Consider the following 22,363-nt stretch of genomic DNA (forward strand, 5'->3'; position numbering starts at 1 on the left):
AATCCCTCTATGGCCAGTCCTACTCTGCCCTGCCTACACAAGTGCTACTGTGGACACAATGCTAGCATAGGGGAAAAGACACAATGGGGAGAGCTACAAGGTTCAGGTCTGGCTACTAACCCAACAATACAACAAACAAGAGATCCCTGTGCTCAAATCCATACAGCTAGTGCATGCATTTATCCATCAGGTGCTAAAGGGGTGTAACCACATTAACTCTAGAAATTCTGAAGGACCCTCTGCACACTGGTATATACCCTTTCAAGCAAACTATGCAACAAATAGGGATATTTGGTTCACACATATTGCAATACATGTTTAAGCTGGCCAACTGCGTCAAAGTAATCCCTCTATGGCCAGTCCTACTCTGCCCTGCCTACACAAGTTAATGTGGTTACACCCCTTTAGCACCTGATGGATAAATGCATGCACTAGCTGTATGGATTTGAGCACAGGGATCTCTTGTTTGTTGTATTGTTGGGTTAGTAGCCAGACCTGAACCTTGTAGCTCTCCCCATTGTGTCTTTTCCCCTATGCTAGCCTTGTGTCCACAGTAGCACTTGTGTAGGCAGGGCAGAGTAGGACTGGCCATAGAGGGATTACTTTGACGCAGTTGGCCAGCTTAAACATGTATTGCAATATGTGTGAACCAAATATCCCTATTTGTTGCATAGTTTGCTTGAAAGGGTATATACCAGTGTGCAGAGGGTCCTTCAGAATTTCTAGAGTTAATGTGGTTACACCCCTTTAGCACCTGATGGATAAATGCATGCACTAGCTGTATGGATTTGAGCACAGGGATCTCTTGTTTGTTGTATTGTTGGGTTAGTAGCCAGACCTGAACCTTGTAGCTCTCCCCATTGTGTCTTTTCCCCTATGCTAGCATTGTGTCCACAGTAGCACTTGTGTAGGCAGGGCAGAGTAGGACTGGCCATAGAGGGATTACTTTGACGCAAATGGCCAGCTTAAACATGTATTGCAATATGTGTGAACCAAATATCCCTATTTGTTGCATAGTTTGCTTGAAAGGGTATATACCAGTGTGCAGAGGGTCCTTCAGAATTTCTAGAGTTAATGTGGTTACACCCCTTTAGCACCTGATGGATAAATGCATGCACTAGCTGTATGGATTTGAGCACAGGGATCTCTTGTTTGTTGTATTGTTGGGTTAGTAGCCAGACCTGAACCTTGTAGCTCTCCCCATTGTGTCTTTTCCCCTATGCTAGCATTGTGTCCACAGTAGCACTTGTGTAGGCAGGGCAGAGTAGGACTGGCCATAGAGGGATTACTTTGACGCAGTTGGCCAGCTTAAACATGTATTGCAATATGTGTGAACCAAATATCCCTATTTGTTGCATGGTTACGTAGGAATTCCCGCATTAATCTGGGGGCATGGATGTTCTGGGCAGGTTCCCACGAGTTTTCCTCCGGCCCATAGCCTTTCCATTTAATTAAATATTGTACCTGACCACCCCTCCTCCTACAATCCAAAATTGCTTCCACCTTAAATTCTTCTTCCCCATTGATGTCTATGGCTTCTGGAGGTCTAGACCTCTGGTCTAAAAAGGGGTCTGGAATCAGCAGGCAGAGGGATAAACAGGTCACAAGCTGGGTTCGTCAACAGGAGGTCAGAACGTATGGGGTTAAGCAGGAGAATGGTCAGACAAAGCCAGGGATCAGAGCAGGAGACTGACAGCAAATCAGGATTAGGCAGGGTCGGCAACAAACAAACTCACAGGAACACAGATAAGACCATACAGCACTTGAGCATTGCAAGAGCCGGGTTTAAATAGCCCGCCCGACTCCTGACAGGCGCTCCTGGGTCCTAGTGCTTGCCCGGCGCCGTCATTGGTGACAGGCGCGCCTTGGTCCTAGTGCCTGCCTGTATGTTTTGTCAGGATTCTACGCATGTGCAGATTCGATCGCCGCAGCGATCTTCCCATTCCCTGACAAGTATATTGCAGTTAAATACAAAATCCTTTATTACAAGTCTTGTTCAAAAAAGTGAAACTTTGCAAGCTAATCAAACATATAAAACACATATCAGTAAATTTAAAATAAGCAGTCTGGACTGCAATGTCAACAGGCCGTCAGTAACATTAATGAAAGCAGCCAGGAGCCACACAGATGCTCAAACAAATGCCACTGATACATGTAAGCCTACTGAGGAGTATAGGAACAAAGCAACAGAATGCTGTGTATGAGATGAATGTAAAGAGGACAAGAATGGTCATCAATATCATAGGTGCTGCAAAGCAGTGTCCTTGATCACGAACGATCATATGGATTGGGTTTTGCAAATTCCAATAACCTTGGAGTGAAAAGTTCTAAGGGTTGTGTAGATAATCCAAAGAACATGGCAAAATTATCCAGTTTTTTCCAGACTTGTAATAAAGGATTTTGTAGTTAACTGCAATATACTATTTTGCCTGGATTTATTTAGAACCGTCTTTTTCTACAGTCTGTCTTTATGGCTATTTTTTGTTTTATATTCTAAGCATCACCCACTCGTTCAGTATAATAATACTTTCTAAGATTAGTTTTGACATTTCCTTCTGCTGGTTTAAGGTCACGTCCCCATGTTTTTGATATTGGTCCTCCTGAACCTTATTTACCCCCTTGAAGTATTTAAATGTTTCAGTCATGTCTCCTCATTTCCTTTCTTTCCTCCAGACTGTACATAGTAAGTTCCTCCTGATATGTTTTATCCTTCAGACCTTGCACCATTTTTGTTGCTTGTCCCTAGACTCAATATTTCTTATCAATATCTTTTGTACGTGAGGTCTCCAGACCTACACACAGTATTCTAAATGAGATCTAACTAAAGATCCACAAATTATGCATCCCAGAATTCTATTTTCTTTTTCCACTGCCTGGCCACACTGTTTGCTCATTATTCAATGATCTGAAATAAATATCTCCAAATAAATATCCGCTGTAATGCTGGAGTTGTAAATGGATGTAGAAATGACACTGGATTCTCAAAGTTACAGTTTGAGAAGCTCCATAGTAGAGAGAGGGTAGTAGTAAAGACTGGGGTTTCAGGTTTCTCCAGGTTTGGCAATCGCAGATCTGGATGTTGCTGGAGTCTTGCAAGCCTTGAGTTCACCGGGGTGCAGATTAGTTATAAGTCAGGCTTGGTCATAATTCAAGGCTCCCATTTGGAGACAGACCCCTTGTTTGAAGATAGAGATGAGCTCCAGCCAGGAGAGGTGATCAGCTTCATGGTGGAGAAATTACCTTACCCACAGGACTGGGAGAGTTGAGACAACTAAGCAAGACCAAAGAAGACTGACAAAGCTGAGGCAACTAGCGAGCCAGTGAGCTGGGTCTGAAGTAACCTGCCAAGAACAACGATACTATCCAATCAAGTGTAGAAATACTTCAGTAGTGAGATCACATTATTCCTGAAGAAGTATAAAAATGTGCATGTAAATGGTATTCGGTAGGGCACTAGTCGTCATCTAGGAACTTCTCTGGTACTTGTTACACCCTGAAACGGACTCCAGACCTCTCCGTGGGACCCTCACAGCAAAAAGGACAGCTCCTAGGTGTTAACTCAACCCAGCTTCACAGCAACTTAGCAATGCTGGAAATCCACCTTATAGCAGATTTCCCATAATGCACCATTTTTCCTGGGAGGTGAGAGTGTCAGTGAACAGAGAGCTCCAGTACTGCACTACTTTCTCCTCTAGCTCATGGTGATATCACGCAGCGCCGGGAAAACCCTTAGTCAAAGTGCTTTTTTTAAAGTGCCATGTACTTAGCGTCGTAATGCGTACTTTGCACAAGGAATGCCTGCCTGTCCCCTCCACTTTTTCAGACTGATAGAACATTGTTCTGTCTTATGATGACCGTTCTAGTGGACAAATTATATAAGTGAAAGCCAAACACCTGAAAGACAGCTTGTGTAATGTACTTTGGCAACAAGTCGACAGCCCTGGATATACAGACTGTCTGGGCTGAGCTCCCTGACTAAACAAAACTGGTCTGCGTGCCTGGCTGTTGATTAGCTTACTGGTAATTAGTTCACTGTTTTAGTTAGGTTACTGTTAGCTGCTAGCTGTTCATTAGATGTACTGTTAGATATCCTGATATTACTGTTTAAAGTTTGCATTGTTTAGGATAATGTAATAAAGCTCTTATCTGATTTTGTGTGGTATAACTACTGTGTGAATTTTCAATAGAAACAGTTCCTGTTTGCACCTAAGCTAGTGGTGTCTAGTACTTGGGAGCAATTCCCAGCTATAATACCTTGTGCTTGTGTACCAACAACAATGAAGCAGTTCTTTTTTGAAGGCGAGGTGCCAGGTGGTCTGTCACATTTTGAAAGCAATCCTAGATAGTAAAACATGATGCTCAGGTGGACAAATCAAAATAGAGAACAGCAAATTCAAAAAACAATCTCTTCCTCCCTGCCACCCTATGTAGGACCCTGAGGAGGCCTGATATCCAAGCCAAAACACGGTCACCAATAGGGGCACAATGTGTAAAAGGTGTGTGACATAGCAGAAAAATATTTCTCAAGAAGAACCCAATGTTGGAATCCAGGGATTAATGAAGGTACTGTTCTGCCAGCACAGTAAGATTCTCAAGCATTAAAGGTAACAAGTGCAAAAACTGGGGGGAAAATCATAGGAGTGGCAATTTCCAAGAGAAATCTTGAGGTAATCCAAAGAGCACAGGTAAGTATACGGATAAAGTCTCCAAAAATAACCAGTTTGTGGCTTCACCGCAAACACATGAAATAGTCCGAGTCCCTTCAGAGACACTAGGTGAATAACCCTCCAAAGTAGAAAAGCTCAGAAACAGGATCTCAAGGGGAAGATTGTGTGCAATAACATAAGACAACATGGCTAAGACTGATGACGAGCAATGCATTAGCTTCACGGACCAGTCCAGTCCTGCAGAAGCATCCTCTGGGGAGGTGAAGAAATAAACAGTCTCACCGTCCTCATGGAGCCTGGAAGAAAAGAGCATGCCATACATGACTCCCTTCGCCCTCAGCTCGGCAAGGACAGCATTGAATGGCATTTTGTCTCCACCAATAAGTGAGGGAAGATGAGGAGCCTAGTGCTACCATACAAAAGGTCACCTTGAGCAAGGGCCTCATATAGGACTAGATCGTGATCTGTAAAATAGAGCAGCTTGAAAATAAACATGTGACCCGCCCATCCCCCTAGAGCCCCCTAATGTTGCATACCCTGCAACTCTAGGATCCTGTGCGCTACTCAGGCAACCTCATGTCCCCTTCCTTGCTTACACTTCTGTATAATCCTCACTTCCCCCCAGGTCTCAAACAACTGGGTCTGTTTTCCATGGTTTCATGCAGGTAATTCACTTCCTCATGTCACGTTCTTTTCCTTTTGAGGCCCTCCATTCAAGAAACCTATGAAGCACTGGGCTCAGAATTTTTTCAATACCTTTAGCTTTGCCACTGACTGACCTCTCTATGGTGCACCTCCACCTTCCTAGTCCAATAAATGGCCTTTGAGCACATCTGTTTGCACTCTCCCAGGGCCTCAGCTACTATCTCAGAAATGTATTCTTCCTTGAGCGTGGTCTGTGCCCCTCGATCTTCTCCTTCCGTCTCTTTGGGAGCCCTATTGACCCTGAAGAATGGCGCCAAGCCTGATAAAATGCTCATTTTATACTACAACCCTGGAGGCAGCATATAAAGTTTTACTAAGATGGTACTGGGTTCCAGCTGATATAGCATGTGCAAATCCTTCTTATAGTGATAGATGTTTTAGGGGCTATGGTATACACAGATATGTCTGGCATACACAGATATGTCCTCCATACTTGGTGGACTTGCCCACGACTAATTGGATTTTAGTCTAGGACTCCTGCACACCATATGCCATTTACTCATCTGCAAGGTGCCCTATTGCACTGCCCTATCCCAGGTCTATTTTCTTATCAACAGAAACTTGCCAACTCTTTGTCTTTTGCAAGTGTAGCATAGCCAAGGCCTGGAATAAACCCACAGTCTCCTTTGCAACTGTGAAGGACTGTTTGACCACTATGATGGTCAATGAAAAGGTGTCCAGCATTTTGCATGACTCCTACTCTAAATTCCTAAAAATATGGGAAACTTGGCTATCTTACACTTTCCCCACACTACACCCAGCCAGTTATGGCAACTTGTAACCCACTAGCAGACTTATCCCCCATCAGGGCCTGTGGGACCTCCCCACACACACACATTTTTTTTCACCTTCTCCCTCTTATTTTTATTTATTTCAAATACTTATATAGAACCATCAATTTATGCAGTGCTTTACATACATATATTGTACATTCACATCAGTACCTAACCCTCAAGGAGTGTACAATCTAAAGTCCCTAACTCACATTAATACATACACATACTAGGAACAATTTAGACAGGAGCCAATATACCTAACAAGCATGTCTTTGGAGTGTGGGAGGAAACCGGAGTACCCAGAGGAAACCCACGGAGTCACAGGGAGAGCATGCAAACTCCAGGCAGGTGGTGCCGGGGTTGGGATTCAAACCAGCGACCCTGCCAGGCGGAAGTGCTAACCATTTAGCCACTGTGCTGCCTCTTCTTCTGTCTCCTTTTTTACTTTGTATCCCTCTCTTCTCTATCTCCCTTCCTGTCTTCTTCTTAACATTCTCCTGACATGCTCTTATGCCTAGGGCGGGTGTCGGCAACCCGCGGCTCCAGAGCCACATGCGGCTCTTTTTCACCTTTGCTGCGGCTCCGGAGCACACTGCCCACCAGGTGACAGGCAATAGGGTTGCCGTAGCTCAGTGGTCGGCAAGCCGCAGCTCTTTACACATTTTAATGCGGCTCTTCTGTGTGCCGGGCGCCCGCTCTCCTCCCTCCTCTCGGGCGGCCGCCCCAAAAGTCAGGACTCTGCAGCTAGCCCAGCAATGGGCAAACTATGGCCCGGCGGACCTTTTAATCCGGCCCGCGGAGCGTGGCAAACATTGGCTGTCAGGATGTAGGCGGGGCAGCGTGACAAACTCCTCTCCTCTCACAGTCCGCCCTGAAAACCGGAACGGCGCGGGAACACGGCGAGAGGAACGCGCAGAGCAACGGTAAGTGAATTGACACAATATGGGGAATGAATTACTATAGGGGGGATGAATTACTATAGGGGGGATGAATTACTATATGGGGGATGAATTACTATATGGGGGATGAATTACTATATGGGGGTCGAATTACTATGGGGGATGAATTACTATATGGGGGATGAATTACTATGGGGGATGAATTACTATATGGGGGATGAATTACTATATTGGGGATGTATTTTCAGTTTTAAAAATGTGGCTCTCAAAATAAATTTCAATCGTAATTTTGGCGAGATTTGGCTCAGTTGAAAAAAAAGGTTGCCCACCACTGACCTAAGGCTATGATTGTGATTATGACGATACACTGTGGCCCTGATTAACCCTTTGCTTACTGGGCCCTTAAACCCCCTTCATGACCAGAGCGCTTTTTGCAATATATGCAGTGTCGGATTTGTTTTAAATGTTGCAATGGTTTTGCGGCTCCCAGTCTTTTTTTCCCTTCGGAAACAGGTCCAAGTGGCTCTTTATGTCTTAAAGGTTGCAGACCCCTGGCCTAGGGCTTTTGTCCCAGTTAGTTTAGGATGATAGTCCTGCCATGTGGCCATTTTGTTCAATCCTTTAAATATTGTTCATTATACTGTCATGCATGCACCCATCTTTTTTGATAATTGCTGTTTGAAGGTGTAAATTACTCTCATGTACTTGTGATTACACATGGCTCCCTGTGTGGATGAATCCTGCATTGTATTTCCTTTGATTTTCAATAAAAATTATGGTACCAGAAAAGAAACATGCACCCCGTGCTCCTGGGGGGCCCTGGTTGTTGGACTACGATGTGCACATTCCACAGTGAAGGAGGAAAACCAAGTATTGGGGAGCAGTTTCACTAGCAGGTGCTTAGAGACCCCCTCTCTTCCACTCCCTTAGGGAGGCCAAGGATATGCAAGTTATTCTGGCGATTGCCAGACCTCTGCCAAGGTTTCTAAAGATTTTGCCTTAAATTTTAGTGTGTGCAGGTCAGCAGCACAATCCCTTTGTCTGTCTTTAATGGAGGAAATCCACTGTTCTACTAATGCAATAGGCTCTCTAAAGGAGTCTAAGTCCTCCAGACAAGCCCAATGTTGGACTGCAGGTGGTCAATTTTAATAGTCAGGGTCAACTGGCAATAAAAAAAGCTGTCAGGTCCACCATGCCCTGCTTTTGTGAATCCTGCTCCTCGTAAAGGCTATGGTTCTGAGAGCTCTGCCTCCTTTACTCAGTGCCATCTTGGATACACCCCCGATTTGTGCTATACTTAGTCTTCATCCCTCCCATAGCCTCCTTTACCTATTCTATCCTTATGAGCAAACCCGTTAGGGGGGAAACACATTTAGGGAGTGCAAATTTGCAGAGTGGAGACTATATTTATGCAGCCACTTTATCGTTACCAGAATAAAGTATCAAAAATGAGCTGACTACAGTGTGTGACTCTTATCATCTTATATCATCAAGTTAACTATGTCTGATGTTTCAAATAAAAACATTCAATAATGCAATCTAAGTACACACCTTTTATGTCGTCCCTTGCATGGCAACACTCAAGAAGAGGGAAGGTCAGTACTAAGAGCAAAGTAGGCTCTGCTGCATGCACATATGCTGACAGGGGAGGAGAGCACAGAGAAGTCTTCCACAGAATAAGTTCAAAATATAACATAAAAACGTATATAAATGTTTTAAAAATGTGAATATACACAAGGTTATTTGGTAACATTCTTTTCAAATGCTTTAAATCATTCAAAAACATAATACTAATCATCATGGATAAATATACTGTTCAGATAGGGAAAATAATATCTAATTTAAAAAAACACCAATACATTTCAAGAAATGGTATGCCCTAAAATATGATGTGACACGGTAGTGGATTGTGATAGACAGTCCACGTTTTATTAGATGATCAGTAAAATGACAATTTTATAGTCTTGTTACTGTCTGTTTCTTGCTCTTTAAATTACTTACTCTTTTAAGTAAACAATCAGATATAGGTTGACAGAACAATGATGATAATTAAGATGGCGCCTTCATCCGGAGTCTCACCCTTGGTGACTCATTAGGAGAAAAGTATCTTTTAATGTAAACAACCCCCATAAAAGGGAATGAGTCTCTTTGGGGACAATGATTGGAAGATATCAACACGGATGGACGAACACGCAGAAACCCAGTGGACTTTTCACCCAATCAATGTATATGCTTTGCCTGCATCATATGCCCTATAAATGATACTGTTAGTTCCTCAATATAACAGAATTTTAGGAAGCTGGCAGACTGCGAAGTGTCAGTGTCTTACTTCCACGTGCACGTATTCTCATATTAATTTGGCTCACTGGTAGATCACGGTAAATGGTCTGTAAGTGACCGAGTCCAAGACAACACTGTATAGAATTTAGTAAGTGATATAAAGAAAAATGGTCCAGGCTACAGTTGGTCTGATGAATGAAAACAGAAATGTAATTTGGATTTATTCCCCCAAAGAGCATGTAAGTAAATGCAAACTAATACACATATAGTACATCATGGGGCATTGTGTGACAAAAACTATAAACTGAGTGGAGATGCCTAAATACAAAAAGGGTAAAAGAGAGGCCAATAAGTGAATAAGGATGATATGTGCACAAAGCAGTTTCAAAATTATCATAAGGAAGTAGGAATAAAGGTAATGTAAGAAATAAAATACATTCTATCCATCAATGTTTTGCTTTTATTAATCGACTGACCCCTCCCTGCTAAAAAGAGTGTTTTTGGACCTGATTTCCCTTCTCTGATTTAGTTACAATATATTTTTCTGGAGAATTTAAAGTTGGCATAGTGACAGGCCAGATGTAAAGATTTGGTATTCCCCCTAATACAGCCAGTTTGCTCCTAGGGATGCATGTTACTGGTTGACTCTTCACCGACTTGTCACAGCATTCTCCTTAGGTGACAGTTGGAGGCATCCTGGTCCTCACCAACCAGTGGTGTGATAATGGGATGGTCACCCTATACCCACCCACTAGTTAAACAGGATTTTTTTACCGCTATTTGTATGAAATTTTTCGTATATCCCCATGCCCAATTCTTCATATAGACCTGGACATTAATTCCATGTCTGACTCCCAAATGAACAGATTACCTCCACAGCCATAATCTGCAATATTTCTTACTTTGTACAGTGCTTGTAATTATACTGATCAAACTCATTGGGAAAACCCTGTAACCAAGGGAAAACTCTTGCCAGTCTCGGATTTACAGAAACCGTTTCCAGGATTGACCTTGCAATTGCCAATGCAGATATTTACTCTTGGTCTGTGTGTGAAGTACTTCCTGATCCCTCTGTGGGTCTCTTCTGGGTGGATCCTAACCCAGTTGACCACTAAAATACAAACCTAGCAAGAGGTCATACCCCTTGGGAACTACTTTTTCCTTTCCCTACTCTTGGTAGACCAAGAAGGGCTATTGAGTATCTTTCCAAGCTATACTAAGATTGCAGATCTTTAATTTGCAGACACTGAAACTAACCATCTTCAACAAGATGGTTTTCAAACACCAACTTCTCCGCTATGCCAAAAACCAGTATTTGTACAGATGTACTTTATATTATATACTTTTTGTATTATTGGTGCCTTTAAAGTGCTTATGTCAGGGTCCTGTCCAGGGCAGAAGTTCTGGAAGATCTGGCATTTCTGCCAGTACCCTGCATGGCTGCAGAAGCACACATCAGCCTCAGTTTTGTGCCAGACTGCCTTTATAAGGAGGCTCTTCACTTCAAGTTGCTGGATGATCTCTAGCTCCCTGTGCCTTGCTCCTGTTTCCTGTGATTGTGACCTGTGATTTCCTTGCTCCTGGACCTGTCTACTCTGATTTACCCCTGATCTGACCTCGGCTAGGCTTACAGATACTCTCTCTCTTGCTTCTCTGTGTATGACCTCGGCTATCCCATATGACTAAGTCTGCTCTGATTCCTACCTGGTACCTGACCTTGGCTTGAACAGACTACCCAGTAAACATCTAAATCCCAGAAGGGCTTGCATACCACGCACAGGCGCCTCCTGTCTGCAGACCTATCTCCGTGGGTGGACCACCAACCAGCACTCCTACAGACGACCTGTGCAACTTTGGGCCTGACTCCCACTGTCCCACTCTCAGGGGAGTCCGGAACTTAGGCTCAAGGGAAGCCCTCTCTCCATTGGCTTCCATCACCAGGTACGTGATCGTATCATCCAGCCAGTATGTCCAGGCCGGGAGAGGCGCTTCCGCCCTGTGCCAACAGTTGACGGCACTTACCCAAGCAGTGAAGGATCTACAGCAAGGATAGCTCCAGCTAGAAGGGCATCTTCAATCCCTCTTTACTTCTGCGGACCAGGATCCCTCCGCCAGTTCCAACCCAGTAGCCGCACCTGCCAGTCAGTCTCCTGCCACCACTCCTGTTATAGTGTTACCACCTCTGGAGCCCAGAGTTCCTACTCCTGAATGTTTTCTCGGGGATCGACGTAAGTTTAGAGCTTTCAAGAATGCCTGTGAATTATATTTTGCTCTGCAACCCAGGACTTTTTCTCTGGAAGCGGTCAAGGTCGGGTTCATCATCTCCCTCTTGTCTGAAGAACCTCAGTCTTGGGCACATAGTCTTCTGGAACAAAAGAGCCCAGCACTCAATTCAGTGAGTGAATTCTTTGAAGCCATGGCTGCCCTCTACGACGATCCCCAGAGGACCTCCACTGCTGAGTCCACCCTCCATGCTCTACTACAAGATCGGCGGCCTGTGGAGGACTACATAGTGGAGTTCCATAAATGGTTTGCAGACACCGGTTGGAACAATGCAGCATTGAAGTACCAGTTCCACCTAGGCCTGTCCGAGTCCCTCAAGGACAAGTTAGCTAGGGTGGAAGCTCCCTCCTCATTGGAGAACCTTATCCTGCTCGCTACTAAGTTGGATCGGCGTCTACGGGAAAGACGCGCTGAGTGTACTCAGACCTTTCGGCCCACTTGGGTTCTGCCAAAAGTTCCAGGACCAACAACTCCTGCCCTTGCTCTGCAACCAATCAACACTTTGGAGGTAGAACCTATGCAAATCGGCCTTCTCTGACCTGCCCTGGAAGAAAGGCTACGCAGACAGCAAGGCAACCTCTGTCTTTATTATGGGGCCACGGGCCACTTCCTGTGTAACTGCCCAGTACGACCAAGTATTTCCAGCTAGCCCCATCCTTCATACCTTCAGCTATCCAGGACTTTAACCACCCATGTCATTCTCCCCATGTCTTTGCAGATGGCTGGAAGTCCCTTCAAGTTGTGGGCAGTCGTTGACTCGGGAGTTTGTAGCTGTTTCTTAGACATCCAATTGGACAAGGACTTACACATCCCTCTTCTGCCTAAGAAACAGAGACTTGATGTCTTACTTGCGGATGGCACTACTCCGAGTTCTGGACCTGTTACCCAGGAAACCATTCCTATTCTTGCAACCACCAACTCCGCCCATCAGGAGTTTAGACGTGATCAGATCCCCCATGTTTCCAGCCATGCTAGGAATACCCTGGTTGCGAGCCCACAACCCACAGATCAATTGGCCCAAGAAGGAAATCATCTTTTCTTCAGAATATTGTCTACAATACTGTGGTGCCCCTGCTCTCACCAATTCTTCTGTATGTCTCTCAGTCCAACCTCCACCAGAGGCCAGTCAATCAGTTCCTTCCGCCTACCACGACTTCCTTGATGTATTTGATAAGAAGAAGGCCGACACATTGCCTTCTCTTCGGTCTTACAATTGCCCAATTGAGTTGCTCCCAGGGGCAGAAATACCATTTGGGCGAATTTTCCCATTGTCCAAATTTGAACTGGAAACCCTCAGGCACTATCTAAATGAGAATCTCGCTAAAGTATTCATCCGTCCCTCTTCTTTTCCTGCCAGGGCTGGTATGTTCTTTGTAGAAAAAAAGGATCGGTCTCTCAGACCTTACTGTAAGGGACCGCCTGGCGGTACCACTAACACTCCACTGAATAGGCGTCCCCAGCGCACGGAATCTAAGTCCCACGGTGCTTGTTCACCAGGGCCCCTGATGGTGGGGATGGACTTGGAGCCCCCCGAGACCAGGTCGTGGCTACTGGGTGCGTCCGTCAGTGGTAGTGGTATGCGCCAAGGGCTCCCACGGGGAAGAGTCTGATGTGAGGAGGTCAGAAGACCCCACTGCAAGGGATGGATGGATGGATGAGCAAGGTCAGACGGGCCGGGTCGGTAACAGAGAGGACGGCAAGGTACAAGGCAGCGGGCATAGAATGGTCAGGTCACACGCCAGGTCAGCAACAGCAGGTCAAATCCAATCAGGGGCATTCAAGAGAGAGGTCAGGCAAAGCAAGGGTCAGAATAGGAGAAAGCAGCAAGGTCAGGTACAATCCGGGTCAAAACTTACAAAGGTACAGGTTCACAGGATGCAGGGAAGACCAGAAGGCACTGAATGACAGCTCAGGGCCATTTAAATATCCCGCCCTGCGCTGCCATTGGTGCCCAGCGGGCGGCCGCGGCTTCTACTGCGCATGCGCAAATTCGAACGCCGCGGCCGGCCCGGACCTAGTGCCCGTGTCCCTGCACAGGGCGGTGCACTGCGCCTGCGCCGGGACCATCGCGGCAGGGATCGAGGAGATCCCTGACACTTACATTGACTACAGGAAACTTAATAAAATTAAAAAGCGGTATCCTCTTCCTCTGGTGCCGAGTTGTTTCAGAGATTTCGAACAGCCCGAGTGTTCACTAAATTGGACTTAGGGGGGCCTACAATTTAGTCCGTATAAGAGAGGGCGATGAGTGGAAGACCGCCTTCAGAACACGCTTCAGACATTTTGAGTACCTAGTGATGCCGTTTGGGCTATGTAATGCCCCTGCTACGTTTCAACATTTTGTGAACAACATCTTTAGAGAGTACCTTGACCTTTTTGTGATTGTCTACCTGGACGATATCCTAATTTTGTCTACCTCACTGGAACTCCATCGTGATCACTTTAGGAAAGTGCTAAACACTCTAATGATGCATGGCTTGTACACCAAGGCGGAGAAGTGTGAATTTGAGAAGCAGTCCATCCAGTTCCTGGGGCTTAAAATTTCCAATGAAGGAAACTCCATGGACCCTCAAAAAGTATCTGCTATCCTGGATTGGTCTGCACCTTCAGACAGGAAAGGGGTCCAAAGATTCGTAGGTTTTGCCTACTTCTATCGGAAATTTATTAAGGGCTTTTCCACAATCATTGCCCCTATTGCTCACCTCACCCACCAGCTTCCATGTTTTTGCTGGAGCCAAGGAGCTCAAAAAGCATTTGAGCAATTAACCACTTCCAGACCGGACACTTTTACCCCCTTCCTGACCAGGGCAATTTTCAGCTTTCAGCGCTATCACGCTTTGAATGACAATTGCGTGGTCATGCCATACTGTACCCAAATGAATTTTTTACCATTTTTTTTGGACAGATAAAGCTTTATTTTGGTGGTATTTATTCACTGCTGGGATTTTTATTTTTTTTGCTATGTAAATGATAAATTCCAAAAATATTGAAAAAAAGTGTTTTTTTTTTAAATTTTGCAAATAAATAATATTTCATCATAAATCTTGGCCAAAATTTATTCCGTTATCTTTTTAGTAAAAAAAAAAATCCAAATTAGTTTATAACCAAAAAATAAAAATATTTTTTTTACATTTTTATAAAAAAATTTATATTATTTTTTATTTTTATTTTTTTTTTCTACATACTGTCACCCTAGCAGTACAGTAGTACATGGTGACACTGTACTACTTGTGGGAGGTGATGAAGATTTTTTTTTTTTTTTTACACTGATTGCTTTTACACCCATATAGGATGTAAAAGCAATCATTTCTCTTTCTCTCTGTCTGCATTCTTGCAGTCATTGAGAAATACAGAGTGAGCTGTGATTGGTCACAGCTTGTCACATGGTACAAGGCTTTTGTGAATAGCCTTGTACCATGTGACCTCTGTGATCATTCACAGAATTCACACGTAGTAAGCAATGATGTCACAAGTGACATCTTGCTTGCTACTTTGCATGTGATCACTGATTGGCCAATCAGTGATCACATGATCGGGATCTCGTACAGAGGTCCCGTCCGACGATCGGTGTTTCACTGTGTCCGGAGGACATAGCGGGCACCGGATCGCGGTGCTGCGCGCTTCCAGGGAGCGCGCACAAGCAGGGTGCGAGGAGGCCGTTTATAAACGGCAACCCGACCCTGCACTGCCACCGTCCAGCCGTTTATATACAACGCCCGGTCGGGAAGTGGTTAAAAGATCAGTTCACCTCTGCTCCTGTGTTACAGCATCCAGAGCCAACACCCCCCTTCATCCTGGAAGTGGACGCATCTGAAGTTGCTACACGAGCTGAACTCTTCCAGCGCCAGGGCCCAAAGGCTCTGCTTCACCCAATAGCCTTTTGTTCTAGAAAACTGAGCCAAGCTGAAAGGAACTACGATGTGGGTGACAGGGAACGTTTAGCGATTAAGATAGCCTTCGAAGAATGGAGATATCTCTTGGAAGGAGCCAGCCACCCAATTATGATTTTCACAGATCATAAAAATCTGGAGTATCTAAGTATCTATCTGCCAAGCGCCTACGACCTAGACAGGCTAGATTGGCTTTATATTTTTCCAGGTTTAACTTCCACATAACCTACCTCCCAGGATCCAAGAAATGGAAGGCAGATGCCCTTACCTGCATGTTCCCGGACCCAGAGGAGCCTTCTCCCCCCAACACCATTTGTCAGCCCAAAATTTATTGCTGATCCAACCCAGCCTAAAGTTTTCGATCAAGCAAGCCTCTGTCCTGAACCTGAACTTAGAAGGCAGGATGGTCTTCTTTGGCACAAGAATAAAATCTTTGTACCCCAAGAAGTGAGGTCTCAAGTTTTCAGGGCTTTCCATGACCATCAACTGGCTGGACACTTTGGAGCCCGCAAGACAATGGAACTAATTCAGCTATCCTACTGGTGGCCCATCTTGAATCATGACTGTAGAGCCTATGTGAAGTCGTGCACAGTGTATCTGCGGAACAAGGGAGACAAAGCCAAGGCTTGGGGGTTGCTGAGGCCCCTGCCCATTCCTGATTGTCCCTGGGAGATGGTCGCAATGGACTTCATTGTGGATTTGCCGCCGTCAGAGGGGTTTACTACCATTCTGGTAGTAGTTGATAGGCTATCCAAGATGGCCCACTTTTTACCTATGGTGGTGTCAGGCATGGACTCGCCAATGGTGGTGGGACTCACCTGCCTTGTGGGCTGCAGTACCAGGGCTGGCCAGCGGGTGCTCTCAGCGGCCAGAAGCTCACTCCTGCAATCAAACCACCACCTGAGGCTGATTGCAGGAGGTGTATTTAAGGAATGGCCAGGCCTGCAGTCAGTGCCTTGGTGTATTGTTCCCATGAGCCCCTGTACCTGCATCCTGTCTGCTTCCTGTCAAGGTCCTACCTTTCTTCAGAGCTTGTGCTCTCCATGTGCTGACATCCATCTTGGATTTCTGCAAAGCATGGTGGGAACCTTTATACCTTCAGGCTTTTGTGGTTCCTCCTCAGAAGGGTGTGGTTGAGCACATTTAAACCTGCTGTCTGCAAGTGCCCTCTGCATTCGTGTCCTGTATGTTTCCTTGTCTCAAGCACTGGTTCTGTTCTCGTTGCTCTCCTGGTGATCAACTCGGCTTGGACAAGACTATTCTCTGTTTTCACCCTTTATCTGACCTCCCGTTGCTGAACCCGGCCCGTGACTTGACTATTCTTTGCCTACCGTCTAGTACTGTCTGCTCCATTGTTATTGACCCGGCCTGTCTGACTACCCTACACGTGTTCCCATCTAGCTCCCACCAGCTGTACGCCATTGGTGGCAGTCGTTACCGCAGCTGGGGTTACTTGGGGGCCGCGACCTGGTCTCAGGCTGCGTCAAGTCCATCCCCACCATCGGGTCCTGGTGAAGGGTAGCCTGGGGCTTAGACTCCACGCCCTGAGGGACTCTGGTCTGTGGGTAGTGGCTGTCGTCAGTTGTGGCGTGACCATACCATAGGCCTGCCTGCCCATTCCATCGTTCCTGCCCTGACACTTCCTGCCTGATCCTGACTCTGCTTGCACTCTGCCTGCACCGACCTCGGCTACTCTTGACCAATCTTCTGCCTAATCCTTGTACCTTGTCTGCCCGTTTGCTACCGACTCGGCCCGTCTGACTACGTTGTGCTCCATATTTTTATATATATATATCAGTTAAGGTTTGGGTTTGTTGCACCTTGTTGTACGTATTTGTGTTAGTTTTGGGTTTGGTTTGTTGCACTGCGTTTATGTCTGTGTTGCCTTAATAAATTATATTGTTTTACACGCTATACCTGAAGTCTGTGTTTTCCGGTGTCGGGCCACACACCTCTGGTCATACCCAGAGCCCTGACAGGTGGCTACTCCATCCACGCCAGATCCTTGGTGAGGTGGGCAAAATTCAGGGTCTTGAGAGAGACAGGTGGCGGCGAAGGGTCTGGATAAGGGCGTGGAGGAATATCAGGCCTGTGGTTGCTGCTTGTTGATCTCTGGGTGTTGGCAACTATTCTGTTTTCTTCCTTTCAATGCACTCCCTTTAGATTTTGACTGAGTTGGATTTTTGAAGAAAGGCTGCATGGACCTGAAGGTCTGTGTTACTTGGTCTGCGTAATGTACGTTTATCATGTATGTTGAAATAAGTCTAATGTAGCCATAAAGGCCTGTTAAGTAGGTATTTGATTATAAAAGCTATACAAGCGTATATATGCATTTTTTTATTTGGACTTTGAAACTATGAACTTGAGAAGTTTTTTTTTGGCCATAAAGGCCTTTATTTTTGGACACGTGGTCATCATGATGAGATATGTTATTTATTTATTTTTTGTACTTTTGTAGAAAAACTTTTTGTATGCTGATTGTGAGAATTTATTTCAAATGATTTTTATTGAAAGATTTTACACAATACAAAACAAAGATCAGTACGGTTCACCATAGAATATATACATACTTAAATGAGGGGATAAGAGATACAACCCCACCAATTGGTCAGGGGTATATAAACAATTAGCCAGTGTATCAACGTGTCATTTGTTCAGTGTGAGCCGTTAGGTAGAGGAGAAACGTTTTATAAGTTGGAACAGGGTAGGGAGGGGGGAGGCAGAGGTTGGGGGGAGGGGGGGGGAAGCACCAGTCTAGGACATAGGGTCGTAATGTTATTCGTTTGTGATTATGTTATCATTTTATAGAGCAATTGGGGTTGTGTAGCCATAAGGACCATTGTTTGGAAAATTTATGGTGAGAGGCGTCATTAGTAAAGGCTGATCTTCTTTCCATATCGCACTGAAAGTTCAGATCCGTTATAAGGGTAGAGAGAGAAGGGGTTTTGGAAGAATTCCAGAGTCTAGTGACATTGACTTTGGCGGCTGCTAATATATGGATGATGATAGTACGGGATGCGATGCTAAAATTTTCGATTCCTATGTGTAGGAGAGCGAGGGCTGGGTCTGGAGCCACTTGGGCCCCAGCAATGGAAGAGATCAGTTGAAACACACTGTTCCAGAACGATCTTAGGAATTTGCAGGACCAAAGAATATGAAGGGTTGAACCTGTTTCTCCACAATTTCTCCAGCAAGCGGGTGAATGTTGGGGATAAAATAATGCGAGTTTGAGAGGTGTGAGATACCATTGGTGCAAAATTTTTATGTAAGATTCCCAGTGGGAGCTACATCTGGACGCTCTGTGTGTGATAGTAAAAGTTTTTTCCCATGTGTGGGGTTGTATTGGGTGGGAGAGGATTTTTTCCCAGTTGGATAAAGAAGTGGTTTTAAGGGGAAACAATGTACTGGTTATGAGCTTGTAAAAGGTCGATATTCCTTTCTTAGGGTATTGTGGTTTGGTGAGGAAGAGATATGTAGTTGTAGGTATTTTCAAGAGAAGAGGGATATTCGTCCTTTTTAGGGAGTGAGCTATTCTTAAATAAGTAAACATTTCTTTGTTAGGAAGGTGAAATTTCTGTTGAATAGTTAGAAAGGAATCTAGTTTGTGGTTTGTATAAAGGTCTTGTATATGAGATATGTTTTGCTTTTCCCATTGTAGAAGGTTCAAAGAGGGAGTGATATAATGAAGTATTGTGATTGGGGTGAGGATTGCCTTTGATTCTGAGGAGGTCTTTGATAAAAGGTTGTACCAGGCTTGTATGGAAGCTTGGACGCAAGGATGTTTGTGTATAATTTTGGGTTGGGAGGATTGTGGTAAGAACAGGATATCACGTGGTGATGTCGAAAGGTGTGGGAGTGTTTCCATAGTAGTCCACGCTTTTTCGTTAGTTGGATGCCACCAAAAATAGAGTTGATCTAGAAGTACTGCGCTATAGTATGATTTTAAATGTGGGAGACCTGCTCCTCCTCTAGAGATTGGGCGTATAAGTAAGTTCGTTGTACACCTAGGTTTCTTTGAGTTCCAGAGGAATTTGGAAATAGCTGATTGTATCTTGGAGAAGAAAATATTGGGAATGGGTATAGGGAGTGTGCGGAAGGTATAAAGAATTTTAGGTAGTATGCACATTTTTAGAGTGGCCACTCTCCCTAGCTTCGATAATGTGGATGTACGTAGGGTTTTAAGTTCTTGTGGGATAGAATCAAGTAGTCGTTTATGATTTAAGGCATAGAGCTGATCTGTTGACGTGGTAAGTTTAATGCCTAGATAAGGGATGCTTTGGTGTTCCCAAGAGAAGGGAAAGCGGTGCTTAAGTATTTTCTGAAGCTTAGTAGATATGTTGAGGATTAAGATAGATGATTTGGGCGCGTTAAGTTTGTAGTATGATACTTCTGAGTATTGTAGGAGATGAGATTGGATCGTTTGGAGTGATTTGTATGGGTTTGTAACCATTAATATTATGTCATCAGCAAATAAGCTTATTTTGTGTTCTTTTTTGAGATGGGTGATCCCTGTGAACTTCGCGTCCTCTCTAAGTTTAGAAGCTAAAGGTTCAATAAGAAGGGTGAAAATTATGGGTGATAGGGGACAGCCTTCTCTGGTTCCGTTGGAGATATGAAAGGTCTGTGAAAGCGTGCCATTGGTTAGTACTCTCGCTGATGGGTTTGAGTAGAGGGCAAGGATTGCCGATAGCATCCAATCCGAGATTCCAAACTTTTGGAGTGTAAGTGTCATAAAGTGCCATTGTATTCGGCCAAATGCTCTTTCAGCATCAAGGGATTGAAGTAAAGCGGGTTGTTTGTTATTTTCTAGTGTGTGGATAAGGGAGATGAGTCTTCTTGTTGCGTCGGGTGCTTGGCGACCTGGGACAAATCCTACCTGGTCTGGGTGGATTAGCGTCGGCAGGTAGGGAAGCAGTCTTCGGGCAACCAATTTGGCGTAGAGCTTTATATCTGTATTCAGCAGTGAGATCGGTCTATAATTTTGAACTAGTTGGGGGTCCTTGCCGGGTTTGGGGATAGTGGTGATTATGGATTGGAGCATTTCACTGGGAAATGTACCTGCGAATGCAGCATGGTTAAAAAGAGTAGCTAGGTATGGCGTAAGGTGAGGAGCAAGTGGTTTGTAGTATTCGTTGGTAAAGCCATCATTCCCTGGGGACTTGTGTAAGGGTAGGATTTTTATAGAATCCTCAATTTCCCTGGGAGAGAATGGAGTGGAGATGGAGGTAAGTTGTGATGGAGAGAGCTGGGGTAAATTAGTGGAGATTAAGAATTTTTGTATGGACTCTGTTGTTGGTTGATGTGTGTCTGGATCATCTCTGATGTTGTATAAGGTTTGGTAGTAGGTTGCGAAAGCATCGGCTATGTCTTTAGGATTTGTGAGTGAGGTACGGGTATTTGGGTGTAATATAGAGGGAATTTTGGATTTGAGGCGTTTTTGTTTAATTATTTTTGTCAGGAGAGAATTTGCTTTATTTCCTAGGGAGTAAAATTGTGATTTCGATTTTTGAAGATTAAGGTCATATTTGTATAGTAAGAGGGATCGGAGCTGATTTCTATCCGAGGTGAGGGATGCAGAAGTGGTGGTGTTGGGGTTTTGTTTGTTAAGTTGTTCGTTTCGTTTTATAGAAGCTAGGAGTTGGTCGATTTGTTTAGATCTCTGTTTGTTAATTCGAGAGTTGAGTTGTATGAGAATACCTCGCATATATGCTTTATAGGTGGGCCAAAGTGTGGTTATAGAGATGTCAGGTGTGTTATTTAGATCAAAAAATAGGTTATGAGCATCTAATACATGTTTTAAATTTTCTGGATTCTTCAATATAGTAGAGTTCAGTCTCCATATGGGAGGAAGCGCTGAACGGTGAGAGTCGTCCAGGAGTATGTTGATTGGAGCGTGATCTGACCATGTGATGGTGCCAATTAGAGATGAGCGAATTATTCAAAAATTCGATTCGCCTGATTCGCCGAATTTGAGGAAGAAATTCGATTCGATGCAAATTTATTCGCTGCGAATTTAACTTATAAAAAGGGTTTCTAGGCTTCAGAGAGCCTTTATATTAGTGCAGAACACTGTACCTTTAATTTAAATGCCCTTGGAGATGAGGAAGGAGAAGGAGAAGGATGAGAAGAAGGAGAAGGATGAGAAGAAGGAGAAGGAGAAGGAGAAGAAGGAGAAGGAGAAGGATGAGAAGAAGGAGAAGGAGAAGGATGAGAAGAAGGAGAAGGAGAAGGATGAGAAGAAGGAGAAGGATGAGAAGGAGAAGGAGAAGAAGAAGGAGAAGGATGAGAAGAAGGATGAGAAGAAGGAGAAGGATGAGAAGAAGAAGAAGGATGAGAAGAAGGAGAAGGATGAGAAGAAGAAGAAGGATGAGAAGAAGAAGAAGGATGAGAAGAAGGAGAAGGATGAGAAGAAGAAGAAGGATGAGAAGAAGAAGAAGGATGAGAAGAAGGAGAAGGATGAGAAGAAGAAGAAGGATGAGAAGAAGGAGAATTCCAAGCCGGCAAAAAGTGTATCTGCAGAGCTCCGCTATTTCTTAGCGGAGCTCTGCAGATACACTTAGCGGAGCTCTGCAGATACACTTTTTGCCGGCTTGGAATTCTTCTTATTTTCATCCTACTTCTTCTTCTTCTTCTTCTTCATCCTCATCCTCATCCTCAGAAGAAGAAGAAGAGGATGAGGATGAAGAAGAAGAAGAAGTAGGATGAAAATAAGAAGAATTCCAAGCCGGCAAAAAGTGTATCTGTCAGAAATAGAGGTGCTCTGCAGATACACTTTTTGCCGGCTTGGAATTCTTTTTATTTTCATCCTACTTCTTCTTCTTCTTCTTCATCCTCATCCTCATCTTCTTCTTCTGAGGATGAGG

Source organism: Staurois parvus, unplaced genomic scaffold (genome assembly GCF_062004578.1).
Source record: "Staurois parvus isolate SC_StPar_1 unplaced genomic scaffold, SC_StPar_1.0 ptg000852l, whole genome shotgun sequence".
NCBI lineage: Eukaryota > Metazoa > Chordata > Amphibia > Anura > Ranidae > Staurois > Staurois parvus.